The following is a 19,444-nucleotide window of genomic DNA, read 5'->3' on the forward strand; positions in this document are numbered from 1 at the left end:
CGATCTATCTTATCTGGCTAGGTTTCGTACAGACAACGCTCTTGTCGTTCGTGATCCCACGCGTAAATGGTGTTGTTAGCCCTATTTTATCATGCGGCAGTTGTACCTTTGTTCCGTTATTTTTTACGTCTAACTGCCTTGCCATAGCTTTTTTCGTACTGCTACTGTTTCCTGCGCATAGTCTTGGCTTACACTTATCGGGTCACCTTTCAACTTCCGGCTGTTCTTAAATTTCAGCTCTTTTTCTCTAGATTCGAAAAAGTGCATGATAACTGGTCTAGGGCTACCAGCTTTTTCCTTGCCTGTACGATGAATTCTGTCTATAGTATTCGCCTGAACACCCAATATTCCATTAAATATCTTACGAATCACTGCGTCTCTCAGAAATCGGAATCAGATTCGTCCTTTGCTTCTTTGACACCAAAAACCAAAATATTATTATTTCTACTTCTCTTCTCGTATTTAGTCAACCTCTCTGCATGTTGACGAACAAGGGTGTCTAGATTTTGTATTCATTCGTTCGTTTCTTCACCATTATCAAGAACTCCAGTCATTCTATCGCATTTGCATTAAGTTCGGTCATTTCTGTTCTCAGATTACCTATTTAAGCATTCGATGTGGCCTGGTGTTTTAGAAATAACTGCGACATTTCAGCAGTCTTAGGCCCCGGGGTTTCCTCAATATCACAGGAGACCAACAAAGACGACAACAGAGACCAAGAGTCACTCAAAACAGCCAAATATTGTCTAGAGCACGGCAGAAATAACAGAAAATGGTTGTCACTCCTAAAATATCCAACATTAGTCAAATAACGAACCTGTAACAAGAGAATTGATGACTTAGGCATGTTTTCAATTGCCGAGGTGCCGTTCCCTCTGAATGCTCCCGCATAGCGCAGTTCCTTTTGTAGGCGATCCACTGGTGACGTCACTGTCATGGACGGAAGACCCCCCTTGAACAGGTTATCGTCTCTACCGCCGTCATGATGTGCCGCGAAGAAAAGCAGTGTTTCATCCGTACCACAGGTTGAATTGCTTGTGGCAGAAAACCATGGCAGGACCTGTAACAGCAGAATTAAGGGAACAGGGTAGGCCCTATTCTTGCCATGCATTTTAGGCTATGTTCGTGACCCTTTTTCTCATGATCTGCTGGGGTTAGAACATCAACAATGGTGGCATTGTAATCAGCAATGTTAGGTAGTGTTACTGAACTAGGATAATTTCTTTTTAAAGGTTAGTTTTTTTTGTTATCGTTTTTTTACTGGACCCACCAAATTTTAGAGCCATAATCTGCAGTAAATAGCCTGTAAATAAAAATCGTCTGCAATAATATTTTTAATCCTAGTTCAGTAGACTATCTGTAATGCTTGCTCAATGTCTGGAAAGTTTTATCTCCCCTGCACCTGTAGTTTCTTAAAAAAAGGGTCAAATGCAGCAAAATTTGGTGTTTTGAGATAATTGGCTTTGAAGTGGAAGAAATAGCTTTATTGCAATATAGGACTATAGAAACAAATTCTCACGCATTTTTTCAATAGCCACCAGCCTGGTAGTCCCCTCCATCATCAACACTTCTTTTCTGCGCTAGCTGCCTTGTTTTCCGGGCCTCCTTAGTGACCAGTCGTGTAGCCCTGTCTGCAAAGTACAGTCGCCGCCGGTCAGCTTCGCGCTACCATTGGACTGTAAACCGTCCTGGAGAAACTCTGAATGACCTCAGAATCTCGGCTCGAGCAATGCTGCCATCATTGAAAGTTAGCGCAGCATCCATTGTCGCTATTTTCAGCGTCTTGAGACCAAGAAAGACATTTTTCGGAGCACGCTCTCATACAACGTTGTTGAACGCCTCATTCGCGTTCTGTGTTTTTCCATGGAGACATTTCCGGAGAAGCTCAGGCTTTGAGAGCTGCTGAAACACCGGCTTCACTGCTGCAAGGACCGCTGCAGACGCCCAGACGCAGACGCGCACGTGGTGCAGACGCAGACGTGGTGGCCGCGGCGCCCACTCCTTGGTTGTGGTGCGGAGAATTGGCGTCATTGGAGATCGACTTATGCCGTTTTCCGTAGAAGAGACGTTTTTTAAAGCACTTCTTTGGCTTATCATTGCATTACCGCTAATTAACCAGCACAAAGGTATAAACAAACCCGTATGTCCGCGAAAACACGCCGAAACACGAGCAAAATGCCGCGCGTTGCGAGTAATCCAGCTGCGTCTTAGGATTTGTTTGGCTAAGTGAAGTATGCTAGCTAGATTTTCACTGTTGCCAGATGCATGACTGCCATTCCGCTAAACATGACAAAAAATATGCGCTGAAAAAAAAAATTTTTTTTTTTAGCTTAGGAAAGGCACAGATCCCGAGCATGTGTCAAAGGGGGTGTGGCTGGATGCTGCCTAGGTTTCGAAAAATGTTGATTTTGAGGTAAATATTTCGCGTGCACGCAGACGAAAGACGGCTATGTTAAGGGAAGAATAGAGATTTTAAATTACACAAAAACAAAAGATCGATTTTTTTCGGAAATTTTGCCTACCCTGTTCCCTTAATGGCTTCGGAATGTTGTCAATTGCCCAGGTGCCATGCTCTCTGAAGCACCTCTATCGTCAAGACGTGCAAAGATGGTAGCTCGACCCAGTGTTGCTTTCTTTTACATCTCCTGTTGTTTGCTGCAATTCTTAGACATAACGATCTTCGGACATGCGAATAAAATGGCGCGCGTTTTGTTTGAAAAACAAACAAAAGAAATTGCCTCCTTTTCAGCTACATTGTTCTATTAAGATACATACTGTCTTCTTCAGGTGGAGTGTTCGCAATAGTCGATCCCGGATATATGGGATATACAGTAGATCCCGCATATATCGAAATATTAAGAGTATTCCGAACATATCCTTGAAAAATCTCTTGCATTAACTCTAAAGACCATTCGTGTTTATCAAACTATCGATTATCAGAACATCAGAACATTCACTATATCGAACGGCCGCTCGTGCCCTGCAAGGCACGCGCGTCTCACAATCGCGAACCTGCGAACACTTTTCGTGCTCGCAGCCTGGTCGGCAGCAAGCACTTGATCACCTGCTTGAACTTCTTACGTTTCACGAGATGAAAGCAGAGTCCACTGGGAAACGGCCTTCAAAGTGTCGCGCTTCTTTTAAATATGACTTCGTTCTCGTGCAAGGAATCCGGATTTGGTGCGACGGAAGCCGTGCGGTGACTTCAGCTTAGCTGAACGAAAGCTAGGACGGGTTTCGCGTGGCCTGCTTTATCGAAGAAATCAGAAATTGTCAAACTAACCAAGAAATCAGCTGTAGCGTGTTCGAACCTATTTGTTTTGCAATTATAGTATGCCAGCAATAAAATTAAATCTCTTATGACTAGCGGTAGCTTTTCCGAAACACAGCCCACATTAGCTTTGATGTGAACGCACACCTGAACGGCACTTTTGTCCTCCAGCGCGAATTGGAAGCAGTGCGAGCTCCCATGTTCTGATCTGTTCCTACCAAACGCATCAAATGTTCAGCCACGTATGTACACTAAAGGACACAGGAAGTGTGGGCCATGTGCACCTGCTTTTCGACGCCTGGTGCCTGGAGCCCCTCGCCGCGTAATGTTGTCCGCTTGCGCCTTGCGGGTAGCCGCACCCTAGACGTGGGGTAGGATTCCATTATCCCAGCGCACAGCATAACGTGACTAGCAACGTTTATAGATATACTTGAGTTTCGAAACTCCCCGCAGTGCCCATAGGGAGAAGCCGGCCCGCGGCGGTTCCTGCCACCGCGGCGCTGCGGTCGAAGGTTGAGCTATGGAAGCATAGCTGCTAGTACCCAGCCTTTCGCTAGCACAGAGAGCTCCTAGATCACTTGTACAACTGAATTTTGTTTACTAACGTTTTCGATGTGCGGTAATTTTATCATGCGGCGAAAAGTTCGAACTTTGCTGTTTTCGTTGGAAGAAGTACACAATCATGCTACCAGCTTTCGTCGTAGTGGAGTGCGCTCGGTGCGTTTTTCAGCGCGGTGGCTTTCGAAACTGCACTTCGATACCACCATGCGATAATACGCATTGTGGCATCTTATAGAACGATTCTGCTTCAAACAGCGGCTTCAAAGCCGCGGGACGCTTATGTTTTATCGGCGCAAAAAACCGTGCGGCTCATTAAGCGCGTCACGCCTTTGTAGGATGGCGGACGACGGCGTCCGTTTTCGTTCCTATAAAAAAAGTTCCGCTCTTGTGGCTAGCGACGCGCCTCAAATTATATTATTTCCAAATGCGGTAGTTGTTATATCCATTCCCACATGACAAAATGCACAACGAGAATTTCATATTAACATCTAGGGTGCCAGATGCGGTCGTTTGCGCTTACCGCAAGCGCGCACCTCGAGGCGAGGTAGAAGTCGGAGGTGAAATGCTTTGCAGCTGACGCTCTCCGCAGCCCACCTTCATTCTGTAGCCTTTACTGTGCAGCCTTTTCCATGCTTTACAACACTAATATAATGTGCGCAATGCACCGAGAAGCGTGACACCAAGAACTGGGTGAATTATGTTCGAAATGAAAAGCAGTTTATTGAAATCTTTGGGATTCAATATAAGCTATACACGCCATTCACACGGGTCGCATTCCTGAAGAACTACACGATGATCTACACAGAGCTCTTACCAAACTACGTCCCCACACTGTAACACTGAGGTGGATTCCTGGTCACGCTGGAATCCCAGGCAATGAGGTAATGCATCGCCTCGCCCGCGAACTTCAACACCGGGCGCCTGGGATTCCCTGGCCTTATCCACCAACGTGGGACACTACTCTTCACTACAAAAAAGAAATCAACGTTCACTACGACAGCATTAGAGAAACTCTCCGTACACTTCCTCTTCCTGATAAATCTCTCACTACCACGCAAATCCGCATTCTTAGACGCATACAACTAAATACACTGCTTACTCCTGCCCGATCTTTTCTATACAGAATCATACATTCCCCTGCATACCCAAATTGCCCAGAACACTATGCAAACTTGGAGCATTGCATCTTGTCATGCCCTGTCGCCCTCCAATCTCATCACTTTCCACACCCTCCTCCCCCAACGTGGTGGGCTTGGTTAGCCTCTGACCAGCTGCAAGATCAGTTGGCCGTGGTGACCCTGGCCCAGGACATTCTTAACGCTTAATGTAATCCGTTAAATAAAGTTGTTTCCTCCTCCTCCCCTCCTTGAAATCCTTGAAGAAAAAAAAAAAGAGCCTTCGAGAACTGTCACACAAGCTTCGCCTTCTTTCTTTCACGTTGTGCCTTCACTGCACAGTCATTCTGTTGGCACTTTTCACGTGCAAAAAAGTGCATGCGAGTGACTAAATAAAAATGTATTACTTAAGTATTAAATGTATTAAAATTCATCACAGTGCTCTGAGCAGCCAACGGTATACGTTCCAGTCTCAGTTAGCGTGTCCAATACCTTCCAAGAAAGGTCACCAAATGCAGCTATTTTGCTGGCTTTGCTTATGGTATTCTCTACAGTGTTCACACACGCAAACAATTTTTTAGATGGATAAACCAGACAACCTGCCACATGTGCACGTTCAATTACGAGGAGTGCCTCAGGAGGAAGGGCATCTTCAGAGCCCACTGCATCTTTCTTGCAGTCCATGCAACGTGCAGTTTTGTTTATCTTAAAAGCAACGTAACCAGCTAAGTAGTACAGTGCTGTCGTCTCTGGAGCTGGCACATTGTAGACGTGGTCACTGAGTATATTACACAAGTCCTTGAATGGCATGGATGTGAGTCGATTAAACACCTCTTCTTTCAGCATGTTTATTCGAGTAAGTGCCCCACGGCGCTTTTCAGCAAGGCTTCAAAATGCACTTAGCAAAACGCGGTCATCGCCTCCCTCACAGTTACCCTTGACAGCCAACTTCCCTGGCGTGTACAGCGAAAGCAGGCGGAACAGTTGGCCGAAATTCGTAACTGTCGGGTGATCCTCATCACCTCCAAACGACCTCACAAGTCCAAAGAACCTCTGCAAAAGAAAAAAAAAATGGTGTCAGGACTGCCCTGATAAGACGGGGGAAATAGCACAATTACCTTAAGTGGATCTTGGTTCAAGCTTGCCGTAAGCACGTAGCTGACACCACGGCTGAGCAGAAACTCGATTAGGGAAGGACCGACATTAACGTGACAGGAAAAGACTCCATGGTCTGGTAGGATGCAAAAAGCTTCAGATTTGGGACTGATTCTGAGTCATTCATCATTTGCAGGAAGTCTTCTAAGACCTGCAAGCATGCAGAACCATACAGAACATCATGATGAAACCGTTCATAAGAAAAAAAATTAAGCGTAATTTACACCTCACTTTACTTTGATTCGCTAGTTGACCAAGTAATGACAAGTGCACAATGATTCAGAGAGTCTACCTTAATCTTTGGAGAGTCACGTCTGATTCCAGCTGCAGCAATTTTAGCATTGAGGATGTCAAAAACATCATTCATAAGTTTTGTAAAGGTCTCTGGTCCAGCGCTGTCACTGAAGCCAGGAACTTTAAGTTGCCTGTACACCTTGAGGCCAATACCGACAATTCGGCTGAAAAGCTGAAAAAGAATCAAACCAACAAATGATGAACTCAATAAAACAATTGTATTTAAGACCAATGAATCAAGCTGAATACAATGAAGTATCTTTCACTGTTGTCGAGCCTGATCGCTTCATGAAACTATGCAAATGAAGAAAAATGTTCTGAGCAGAGCTTTATAAAGTCAGAAACATGGAACAAAGGTTACAATTTGCATATTTGTCAAAGGAGATAAGCATGCATTACAGTAGTTTGCAAATGACTCACATGCACGTGGCAAACTTGAAAGTTATATATGAATAAAAAATGCTGTTCAAAACTCTATACCTGAGTAGCTAGACGAACGTTCATCTTCTGAAGTGCCTGAGGGTTCACATGGTATGCAGTTAATTTTGGAACCACTTTTATGGGGACTTTCTTTTCAGCCTCAAACAGCCGCACATAATGCTCATAATTTACTTGGCAGTCTCCTATCTGAAATGAAATCATTGCATAGTGAGAAAACAAGGTATGGCAGCACAGTACAGTTGTAAGAAAGCACCGAGACGCTGAGTGGTAAACTTTGTTGTAACATACCTGAGCATACTTATGTTTCATCAGATGATTCTTAATGCACTTCATTATATGAGGAACATCAAATATGAAATGAAGTGATGCATCTGGAAGGCAAGGATGTTCTATCTTGCACTTGGCAGTTTTCAGTTTGCCGCTGACTCCAAGATCTGTCCACATATATTTATTGCTTCCTGCACCGTCACTGATAACTGCTATCACATTGGCACCATATTCAAATAGCTGTAAAACTGAACTCAAAACTATCTTCGCTAAAATCCATCCTGGCACGGCCCCTTTCGTTGCATATGTAGCTACTGGTTGAATCCAGGACTGGAACATAGGATTAAACATCACTACTAACGCATGGTCTGGCAGCACGTTAGAGCCTTCATTGGAAATGTCCCCATAGTTGACGAAGCCATCAAATTTGAAAGAAACTCTTTTGAACTCGGTTGTTTCCCTCAACTTGATTTCATCAATGATGATTGAGCCATATGTAAGATGCTCTGGCTTTCCATTCATGTGTAGCTTAATATTTTCCAGTGCAAATTTATTCATACCATACTCGCATGGGAGGCCCCTGAGAAGCTGTACGAGGCGGTTAGTGCTTGGAAGAGGGAGGATCTTCATATCAGAGAGCGTCCTGTAACATTTCGGGCTTGTTAGCCTCAGGAGCAGACACATCATGAGCCACTCTGTTGTGTACCGGCGTCCACGAGGTGACTTAACTGCTGGCTGCATGACAGCAGCACGAATGGCCATCTTCAAAGGCGCAGGCAAATCTTTCACAATGTCATCTAAGGCAGTTGTGAAAGCATTTTTTAGCTTAACACTAAGCCGACTTACTTCTGCTTTCTTGCATTCTCGTGCAGCAGTGGCTCGAATTAGACGTTTCCTTAGCATACTGGCAGCTACAGGCACTTTCTTCCTGGGCTGTTTTGATGCAGTCTTTCTCTTTAATGTCTTCTTCATGCTGACACACATGGCACATACTCCTTTGTCAGCATTTGTCAGAACTGTACAATCCTTGTGGTACACAGTTCAAGTTCTGTTTGACGAGTTTTTGGAACCACTGACATCACTCTGGGCACATCCAAGGCAAAACGTCATGTTGTGAACAATTTGCACTATCGCTTCCACGTCTTTTAGCGCGCGCATCGGCACTTCGACAAGCGATCTTTGTAGCAGTTTCCCACTTCCTGAAATTAGGTATGTAAGGTCCTCCCTTATCACGACGCTTTTGAGGATGGGGAACGCACCTGGTTTCATGCCTGCTTCATAAAAAACCACTTGCCGAGGGTCTTCAGGCTTCTCTTGCACAACCAAAAATTGTCAGTTTTGAGGCAGCTGCAACGACGTACCATTCTCGACAGTGCTTGCAATGTCAGTCGTATCAAAATCATTAGGAAGCTCCTGTGGCTCTTCGTGAGGGGACTGACAAGCCATAGGCTCTGCACGTACCGCAGCTCTGCACCTCTTCTTCGGTGATCGCCGCCTTTTGGGTGCTGAAGACAGGTAACTGGGCAAATTGGGAAATAGCGTAGGAATGGCACCACTTTTCAGCGCCCACGAACCGCGCTCTATCTCCACAACCTCACCGTTTATTACGTTCTTATACGTTTTGTCTATATCTGACGGCTGGAAATGAACGTCGCACACTTTGCATGATTTGCCGAGTAGCTTGTCAGCGCGGGGGATCGCTCTAGCCCACCTCTCAAGAAGCTGCGGGTCCGATGGTGGAGAAAAAAAGCGCCTCTTCTCGTGGTTACTTCGGTAACCGCTCGTACAGCCAGGCACGAAGCAGGTCGGCATGCTGGGAAACCGGAGCTCTTGGTGTCAAGAAACCAACGCAAGAAACGGTTGGCCCGCGGCAGCCGGCTGGGAAGGTTGACGGCTTCACAGGAAAACGGCCGACGTCTAGCGGAAGTCACGAAGTATTCTTACATCCACAGGCATGAAATAATATGAAAACAAACCTGGGACAGCTGTACTACTGGAAACTCGGCAACGCAGCCACCCGCACACACTGCTCACACGACGCAAGTAACGCAAGCCAAACGTTGGCGCAAACGTCGACTGCAGCGCCCTCACACCCCCTAGGAGCAAGTCGTGCCCGGCTCCGGCAGGGGAGTTTCGAAACTCAAGTATATCTATAAACGTTGGTGACTAGCTCCATGTTCATGCTTCTGATGAGAAGCTGATGCGTTGACATATACAATAATTGATCGAAATACCCAATTATTTCACAGTTTCATTCGATTCCGATTCATTTGGGATCGACTGTGTCTGTAATGTGTGTTGAAATACGAATTATGTTTTTTATTACCCAAGCTTGCCATAAGGCATAATATAAAAACTCCTTTACAATTTTACGTTAGGAAGCGGAGAAGGCTCCTGCTCCTATTGTTGTCGGTGAGCCATTTGGAGAAGTCCTCTTCCCGTGTTGCTGTTAGTCCCACTTCCTGCAGAATCTTTGTCCTTGATGCCCTTGTCCCTGCACAAGTTCACAGCAGGTGGCGAACATCCGCTTCTGCAGCTGGTGTGGAATAATTCGGGCATGTGGTGGGTCCGATTTCTTCAGATTCCCATCGGCATGTTATCGATGGGGCGATGGGGTAAGGGCCGCCACCTCTTATCCTTCTAAGGGAAACCTCCTCCGATCTCGTTAAATTATGAGGGAGGGGGAGCACACGGGGGAATGAGAGCACGTGTACTTTACCCCAAAGAGGATGCTAAGATGGGAATAGCGGAGCGGGAATCAAAAGGGAGCCTGTTTTGGGGTGCATACTACGGAGTGCAATTTTATGTGAACTGAATAACGATGACTTCAAAGTAACAAGAACGGTATGTCATGCATCTCGCTATAATGGCAAAATGCTAAGCAATATCCTAAGAGCACAAAGATGAGCCTATTTCTTTTCATTTCAAATTTATTTTTTTAAAGGCTGGAAAAAGAGCCTCAGGACGGTTCTGTTTCCTTTTTTTTTGTTCTGTTCTCCATGACTGAATAATTTTAGCCTGTTCGACTGACCAAGGATATAAGCGCGACGGTAATTCAAAGGAGAACATGGCTTTATTTTCCGAGGCTACTGTAGCTGACACAATAATGACAAAGCCTTAAGTCTTTTCTATGTACGCTGCGTGAACGCGCTCGTGTCAGTGCTGGTTCATTGCAAAGGAGAGCAGCACATGTTCCCTTCAGGACATTTCCCTTTTACGTCTATTTTGCTGTCTTTTCAACTTGTCTTGCACTGTCCACTCAAGGACTCATAGCGTTTTATTCCACCTGCGTATCACGGAACATCAAATTATGGGAAGGCTATATATCGCCTTTTATTCATATAAATAAAACGACTCAAGAATAATCAAAATGGCACTAAAAAAACTTTTAGAATAGTCTTGCACGTCTATGAATACTTTCAGTATATTCTATAGAAATTTGTAAATTTGTTTTGTTTGCTCTTTACAGTTGAAAATATTAGGAGAGTACTTTTCCCTGTGCTGCCGCCCCTAAATACACCGCCTCTGTATAGTAAAGGAAATATGAAGTGAATTTACCACGTTTTGAAGGTATGTGTGAGCGCAGCGCGTGAACTTTCACCTCTTTCATCCGTATAAATTCATCATCATCATCATCATCGCTGACTGCTGCTCGGAGCGTCGCGCGCTGTGTGCCAGCTGGTATAGTGTACTAGAATAAGGGGTAGTGTGTTCAGAGAGGCCTCGGAGCTGCCGCTGTTGATGTCGAAATCCGCGAGATGGCGCCACCGGAGTATGGGCTGTCACTGCATGCGCCGCCTGCGATACGCGATAGTGCTTTCCGTACATCGCACCCGTGTTTTTTCGCTTTATAACCGCGAGCACGTCATAGCGTGCCTTCTAAATGTTCGTGGTCGCACATGCACGAGAAACAAAACTAAATGCATAAATAAAAGTCACACACGGTCAAAAAAAAAAGCAATGACTAGCTGAAGACCGCTAAACTGAGCCGAAATTGCAGAAATAAAAATACGCGTTATTTGATAGCAATGAGATCATTGAAAGAAAAAAGAAACATTGTGCGTAGCAGTTGAAGCAAACAAAATCAATCAATTAGTGTGGCTGCGGGTAATTATTAAAGTACAACCGTCCCAGACTCTCTCAAACTTTCGCTCAGAGCTCGGCTCCATTCTTGCCATCAGCTGTAATATGTGCAGGCACAAGGCACTTACAGGGGACACTGCTGCAAGACTGCTGCTGATGAAAATAATAACACAAGGGTGATGAGCAAACTGTTTATTTACAGGCTTGTGTACATACTGCAGCGAGCAGAAAGCGCGACCTCGAAATCGCGACCAAGTCATGATCAGGCGGCTGCGGTTGCAAACTTACGAACATCGACTGATTTTTGCATGCAGTTTTTTTTCGCTTTTCTTCTCGCGACTGGTTGGTGCCTTTCACAAAAAAATGAAGTCTTGTAAGGACATGGAATTTCACCACTGCTGCTGTTAGTAAGTCTGTATCCTGGCTGCAGCCTAGGGTATAGTCGAAGTGCTTCTTTGCCAGCAGCATCACATCAACTACACTGTCGCTGCACAGCTCTTGCTTGCTGAAATAGGCAGTAAATATGTCCTCAAGTTTCTTCACTGCAATATACAACGCCTGAGATGGGTGCAGAAGCCCACCTCTGTCGCAAAGGTCCGTGAACTTGGAATATTGTGTAGGTCCTGCCGTGGTAAGCAAACGAAGGTGCCTACAATTTGTGCAGTCATTTAGCTTGAGGAAATTTCGGGCCACATAGCCAGCCATGTAATATATTAGCCGACCATCACTTTCTTCTTCAACGTATCCTTTATGATCGGACGGAAGCCTCTGTAGGATGCGGTCTGCCAAATCCAGGTTCCCCGCTTCAGCTGCATTATCGAACTCGTTAACTCTGGCATCCTGAGTGGAGCCATATCACACGGTTCAAGAAGAGAGCTTATTTCTTCATTACGCTCTGCATTGTCCGCATTCACTGCTTTTGCGAGGTTATAAAATGAGAGGCAGTTTACGACGATCAGGAATTGTGTTGGCGTCGGGTGATCATTTGAGCCACATGACTGCCTGACAATCCCGAAAAAATTCTCTAATGGATCCTGGCTGAGCCTCGCCGTCATTAGATATTTGAAATTGTGCTTTCCTAGATGGTCCAGTAGAGCCAATGTGCTTGATATTGTGACCCTAAGTCCGTCAGCTGTGGAGGCACTTAGGAATCCGCCAACTCCATTTGCGTGATGCTCCCAGCACGAGCTAGCATAGCTAGCACGAGCTAGCCAGCATAGTCTCTGAGAATACACGACGGCTCGAAGTGAAGTTCACATACCGAGCAGGTTTCATCCAGGGTTTTGTCTTTGCGATGCAAATTTCTCTCCCAAACCTACCTGTGCGATCGTCTTTCGGAACAGCAAAAAGCGACGGCTGTTCACCGTCAGTCTAGTGGTAGCCTGTTTTGCACCCAGGTGCAAAGCAGTGCCGTTGCCGCCGACGATTCGGCATTTATACACTCTCGGACGGCCAGCAGCTATTATAGCACCAGAAAAAAACCGCGACAAAACGGGCACGAACCACGTTTACCGTCACCACCCAGCAACCGAGAATGGAGAGCGAGCGGCTCAGCCCCGACAGCCCACGCTACAGCAGCGCCGCCGCACAAAACCGGTTTCTTTCCACGCGCGCCGCTTCACGCCAATGCATGGAGAGCGGCGGCACGTGAACACACTACCCAATATTCTAGTACACTGTACAGCTGGTTCTGGAAAAGAACAGACGTTTGTGCAAGTGCTGTCACACAAGTGGTGGAGGTGCGATACGTATTCCCCACCTCTCGCTTTAGACCCACCAACCGTTTTCCCTGGAGCTTCGTTCAGGCCTTCGCTTGCGTCCACGATCCTGTGCTATGGATGAGGGCAACGGTGCTCGTTCACCCCCGGCGTCTCCTGCTTCTACTGCAGCTGCCCCTGCCTGGACAGTCACCAGCCGCCAGTGCGATCCCCAAATCTTTTCTGGCCTTCGCGGTGAAGATGTCGACGACTGGCTCGACAACTACAACAGGGTCAGTACATTTAACCGCTGGGATGGCGCTCATAAACTGCTAAACGTCGTCTTCTACTTGGCTGACGTCGCCAAAACCTGGTTCCTCAATCATGAGGATGACATCGCTGACTAGCCTACATTCACGGACCAGCTAAAGAAAATTTTCGGCACTCCGGCTGGTCGCTCAGAGCTGGCAAAAAAACTTGAAGCTCGTCTCCAGCAGACCGGCGAGTCCTATACGTCGTATATCGAGGACGTTCCGGCCCTTTGTCGCCGTGTCGACGCTGCTATGCCTGAATCTGAGCGTGTTCGCCGCTTAATTAAGGGCATCAACACTGCTGCTTTCAATGCCTTCATGGTTAAAAATCCGTCGTCCGTGTCTAACATCACATCCACATGTCAACGTTTGGACCAGCTACAGTCGTGCCGCCTCATGCAAGACCCCAGTGATGGCGGCTCCCTCATAGATGGAAATTTGCGGTCCCTAATAGGCACCATGATCCGAGAGGAGGTCTACGGCCTCACCAACGCCTCTGCTGTGTCTCCAACTCTTCCGCCAGCAACGGTGAATTTGCGCAGCATCATCAAAGATGAACTGACGAATTTCAACTGTACTGTGGCACCTGCCCCACCTCCCATTGCCTCCCAACCTCCCTCGCCGTCTCCTATCGCCTCCCAACATCCCTTGCCAACCTATGCCGAGATTACTTCACGTCAACCCACCCCGCCTTCCCCGACTTGTTCGGCACCCGTGCGCGGTCACGTCGCTGCCATGGCACCGTATCCTACAGTGCACCGTCTTGTTACAGCCCGGCGCCCCTCCCGCCCTGTGTGCTACTATTGTGGGATACGTGGCCACATTGCCCGTGTCTGTCGCCGCTGCCAGCAAGACCAGCAACGGGGTTATGCTCCCTTTGAACGTGCCCGTGTGCGCCAGCCTGATGATTCTACACTGCCCTATTCAGAATTTTAGCGGCGTTCTTCCTCTCCTCCTAATTCCCCCGATGCTTCACGGCCCTCACGTCCTTCCCGACGCCGATCCCCTTCGCCTTTTCGCCGCACGTCACCGCTTCGTCCTGCCTCGCAACCCTTCCAACCTATAACGGAAAACTAACCGAAGCATTTTCGGAGGGAAAGCTGCTTCGAATTCAAAATCTACAATTCCTCCTGGGCGACCGCCGATTATGTTAGTAGTGATTGTTGAGGGATTGTACGTTGAGGCTCTCATCGACACCGGCGCCGCTTATTCCGTCATGCATTTCTCTCTGTGTACACATCTGCGCAAAGTTCTAACGCCATACATCGGTCCGCGACTTCGTGGAGCTAATGGAACTCGTATCAAACCCACCGGCCAATGCACAGCACGTGTCCGCATCGATAACCTGCGGCATCATATTGAATTTATTGTGCTCCCCACGTGCGTTCATCTCATGATCTTGGGGTGGGATTTCTTATCGTCGGCGTCCGCCGTCATCTCTTGCCGTGATCACCTTATTCATCTTGCGGACCCCGATATATTACCGACTTCTGATTATTCACCACTACACGTGTTCGCAGCAGTTGATTTCGTTTTGCCCCCAGGACGCGAGCTGCTGATCATCGTGGCATTGGACTACCCTCTCGGTGGCGAGGCCTTCGTTATGCCCGCTCCTCGGTGTACCTCCGACGGCCTAGCTCTTGCCTCGTGCCTCACCTCTTTCACCCGTGGTTGCGCAGTGGTTGCGGCCCTCAATACAACTCTCCAGCCATTCTTACTGCCCAGAGGAGCCACAATTGGGTTGATTTTTGACTGCGATCCCGTTCCCGTCAACACACTTTTCAGCGCACCACCGCCTGCTGCCAAGGCTCAATTTCCAGCATCCTCTGCGCTCGCAGCAGCCATCAGCCCTGACCCTACATCCGAGCAGTCCACAGCTATGCTAGACGTCCTCTTGCGGCACCGAGAGTCTTTTGATGTGTGCGCCTCAGCGTTAGGGAAGACCTCCGTCACCTCTCATCGCATAGAGACGGACGGCTCTGCTATTGTTCGACGACGGCCGTATCGCGTTTCAGCAGCAGAACGCAAAGTCATTGAGGAGCAAGTTGCTGACATGCTTGCTCGAAATGTCATCCGGCCATCCACGAGCTCTTGGTCCTCACCTGTGGTTCTCGTTCGGAAAAAAGATGGCTCAGTCCTCTTCTGCGTGGATTACCGGACACTTAACAAGATCACGCGCAAAGACGTTTTCTCTTTGCCTCGTATTGATAACGCATTAGACTGTCTCCAAGGCGCTGAGAATTTCTCCAGTCTCGACCTCCGCTCGAGATACTGGCAAATTCCTATGCACAATGCAGACAAGGACAAGACTGCTTTTATTACCCCCGACAGTCTCTATGCATTTTACGTGATGCATTTCGGACTCTGCAATGCGCCGGCCACCTTTGAGCGCATGATTAATACCGTGTTTCGCGGCATGTAATGGAAAACATGCCTATATTATCTCGACGACATCATTGTCTTCTTGTCAAACTTCGCTCAGCACTTACAGCGTCTCACTGAAGTCCTCACGTCCCTTGCTCAGGCGGGGCTTCAGCTGAATACCAAGAAGTGCCACTTTGCCAGTAAGACCATCAAAGTACTCGGCCATGTCGTCAGTAATGCAGGAATCCAGCCTGATCCCGAAAAAATTGCAGCTTTCGTTAATTTTCCTCGGCCCCAACGCCAGAAAGATATTCGCAGCTTCCTTGGCGTAGCCTCCTACTTCCGCCGTTTTATTCGGAACTTTGCAATAATAGAGGGTTTACAAAAGTACGTCTGGCAACCATGAGCGGCACGCTGATCCCGCTCTGGCCGCCATATTTTGTTCGCTTAATCCGTTCGCTTCGTGTCCGTCCGTCAGCGCTCGCCGTTCTGTTCGCGCTTTTCACGTTTTAACCTAGTGTGCTGTGCTTGGACCTCTCTTCGGTCCCTGGCGGTTTCTGTTAGCGACGCCTAGAAGCGTATTTTGACAGCCGAGACGTGGCGGGGCCCACCGGCCGCGCTGCCGAGCGCAGTTACAAATTGCTCTATGAGTCGTGTAAGAGCCCCTCGGCAATCCGCAGCGACATCTCTATCACGGTACAGTATCCAGAGTTCTGTAATGTGGATTTTTTTTATCTGTGCGCCTTTGCTGTTTACTCAAACGCCTATGAGAGATCATCGCGAGTATGTTTGCTTGGTTTGCGCAATCGCCGTCGCTCATCCCACTGGAAGATACTTGGTTGGTGAAATGAGCGAGGATGCAGTTTATTTTATGATAAAAGGATCGTGCGTAATTTGACGTAAGTTGGACTGGCGCTTAGCACTTTCCTTCCCATGCCGTCGACGCAGTAGTTGGCATTAGTCTCGGAAATAATCTGGGTCTGCTTAAAAAAAAAAAAGTGTCATGGTAATTTGTGCTTCCAGTGATTGAATATTGATTGGTGTGCGATAGGCGATCACGAGTTAATAAAAATCTTTGTAAATATTTGATTAATTGATGAAATAAAGAAACTAAAAAAAGGAAAAATTGGAAAGTAAGGGTTTAAAGTGACAGAATGAAAAACCAGTGCTTGGTGATGCTAAGGAAGAAAATTCATAATGTGTAATTTATTAATTGAAATGATTGAAGAATGTGTTCAAAAGTATCAAATTGCTCAGAATGGAAAGCCGATTGTTGCTGACACATGCGTATTGGTGTATAAAAATATAAAATGTCAAATAAAATAAAAATAAAGAAAGAAATGATTGAAATATAACATAACATACATAACATAGAAATATAGCATACATAACAACGTATAACATACTACACTTGTGTGTAGTATGTTACTTTTGATGAATTCATATTTCACTGCATTGTATTCTTTTTGCCCCTCCTGCTAGGGCCCAGTTAGGACCTGCAGTATTTGGTAAATAAAATAAATAAATAAGAGAGCTAGAATATAATATGTGAACAAAGAAAACATCGTGCGTGTGTGTGTATGAGAGAGAGAGACTATCGCGTTATACCTTTAACGGCGGAGCTTAAGTGACACCCTAATTTTTCTATAACGATATGATGTAATATAAATCTGATTTTATGAACACAGGAAGTTGCACAAGGCACAAACACTTCGCAGTAATGTGAGTTGACTTTTCAAATTTCTTTTCGTTTCAGCCGAGTTCCTCCTCCTCCGAGTTCCTCGAAGCTTCCAATGTCAGCGCTTTCATATGAAATTACGGCTTCAAATGTTTACTTTTTGACAGAAGGAATAAACAAGAAATCGACATATTTAAAAATTCCAGTGAATTTCAGGTAGCTGTGAATTAGCGAACCATCGGGTGACTCCAAAAAATACACAAAAGTGAAGCTCACGCTTCGTTATTTTATCGGCCGCGCTGGCAGGTACAAAACCTGAGCTGCGCGCTCTGGACGTGGACCGGTCGAAGCGGGCTGCACGTGAGCATATTACAACACACTAGTGGGATGTCATCTTTTCCAGCTTTTCTAGACGCCGCGGGTTTGGCAGCCGCTTGCTTTTGCAGCGTGAAACACGCACCTCGAGCACACTAGACAACCGTATTGCTCTCTGCACCGAGCACTACCATTTCGTGCGAGTGTGAAAAGTAGTTTCGGTAATCACTCCCGTGTCTTAAGTCCAATACACAATGGTAAATGCCACCTACGTACAAAATGTTTCAAAGAACGTATTTGAACAATAGCGTTAGGTATACATGCATTGCTCCTTCTCCCGTGTCTTCCATCGCAGCATAAGCTTATCCTTCAAGTTCACAAGGCTCCATAGCGCGCAAAACAACCTTGCTTTTTTAGGTGATAGCACATTCTGTTAGCTAGCTCCCAGTCAGAGGGACGTGTAGAAATGCTTTACATAACCCTTGTAAAGCCGATTAGGACTGCAAACGAACGGTCGCATACACGCGTATACCTTGATTCCGTGCGCGCCTACGACGGTGCGCTGCCTGCAGAAGGGCACGCAACATGCTAGCATCATTCCGAATAGAGCTTGTAGCTAGCAGCGACTGCTGTGATGTTAAAAAATGAAACAATCGCTTGTGATCATTCCAATGCACCTTTCGGTGCATGCACGGGTTCTACAAAGGCGCAAGTTCACAGCGAACTCGATGGGAGGCGCGGGCGTTCTGAGCAAAACATGGCCGCCGCGCACAGTTTCTGCTTCTTTCACTAGATGGCGCTAACTTTTGTAAAGCCTCTATTGTGGCCCCGTTACACAAGCTCGTGTCTTCCCAACTTTTTTACACCTGGTCCACTGAAAGTGAAGAAGCCTTCAAAGCTCTCAAGTAGGCACTCACTTCTACTCCTTTGCTTCGCCATTTTGATGCTGACGCGCCCACCATACTTCACACAGATGCCAGTGGCCACGGTATTGGCGCGGTTCTCTTGCAACGAAACGCAGTGTCTGAAGGGCAAGTCGTCGCATACGCCAGTCGTACGCTTATTGCAGCTGAGCGTAACTACACTATTACCGAGTGCCTCGACGTTGTTTGGTCGGTTCAAAAATTTTCACCTTATTTGTATGGCCACCACTTCACCATTGTCACAGACCATCACGCACTCTGTTGGCTGCCAACGCTGAAGAACTTATCAGGTCGACTGGGTCGCTGGGTACTACGTCTTCAAGAATACATCCTTCACCATCATTTATAAATCTGGGCGAAAACACCTCGACGCTGACGCCCTCTCGCTGCCCATTGATACCTACTGACGCGGCCCCACATACGGTCTCCTCTCCCTCCTGCCATCCGAGTCAGCCTTCTGCTGGCCACCTGAATGTTGAACCCATCGCTATAGCTCCACTCGAGAACAATGCTGAGTTCTCGTCCCTGCAGCCGACTGACCCTTACTGCCGCACAGTCATCGCTCGCCTCCGTGGAGAATCAGTTGTCCCAAACTCTCGCTTGCGCCGTCAGCTTCGTCGGTTCCGATTTCACCATGGAACACTTTACCGCGACGTTTATCACCCTACGGGTCAACGCTGGGTACCCGTTGCCCCTCGCTCTCTTCGTTTTAAAATTATGGAGGCTTACCATGACGACCCCACTGCTGGACATTTAGGCCACTATAAAACTTACGACCATATCAAGAGCCGCTACTTCTGGTCTGGGCTTTCTTCCAGCGTCGCTAAATACACTTCATCATGTCCGTCTTGCCAGCATCGCAAGCATTCAACATCCCCTCCTGCTGGCCTACTGCAACCTCTCCTTGCCCATATGTGTCTTTTGACACGGTCGCCATTGACCTGTTTGGTCCTCTCCCTTTGACCTCAG

General features: G+C 47.0%; 1 pseudogene; it reads right to left on the minus strand.

The window, feature by feature from the left end:
• Positions 1–5,734: 5,734 nt before the first annotated feature.
• On the minus strand, positions 5,735–8,916 carry LOC146193434 (uncharacterized; annotated as a pseudogene).
• Positions 8,917–19,444: the final 10,528 nt, after the last annotated feature.

This window comes from Amblyomma maculatum, chromosome 4, assembly GCF_055883805.1.
Source record: "Amblyomma maculatum isolate TAMU_Amacu chromosome 4, ASM5588380v1, whole genome shotgun sequence".
Lineage (NCBI taxonomy): Eukaryota > Metazoa > Arthropoda > Arachnida > Ixodida > Ixodidae > Amblyomma > Amblyomma maculatum.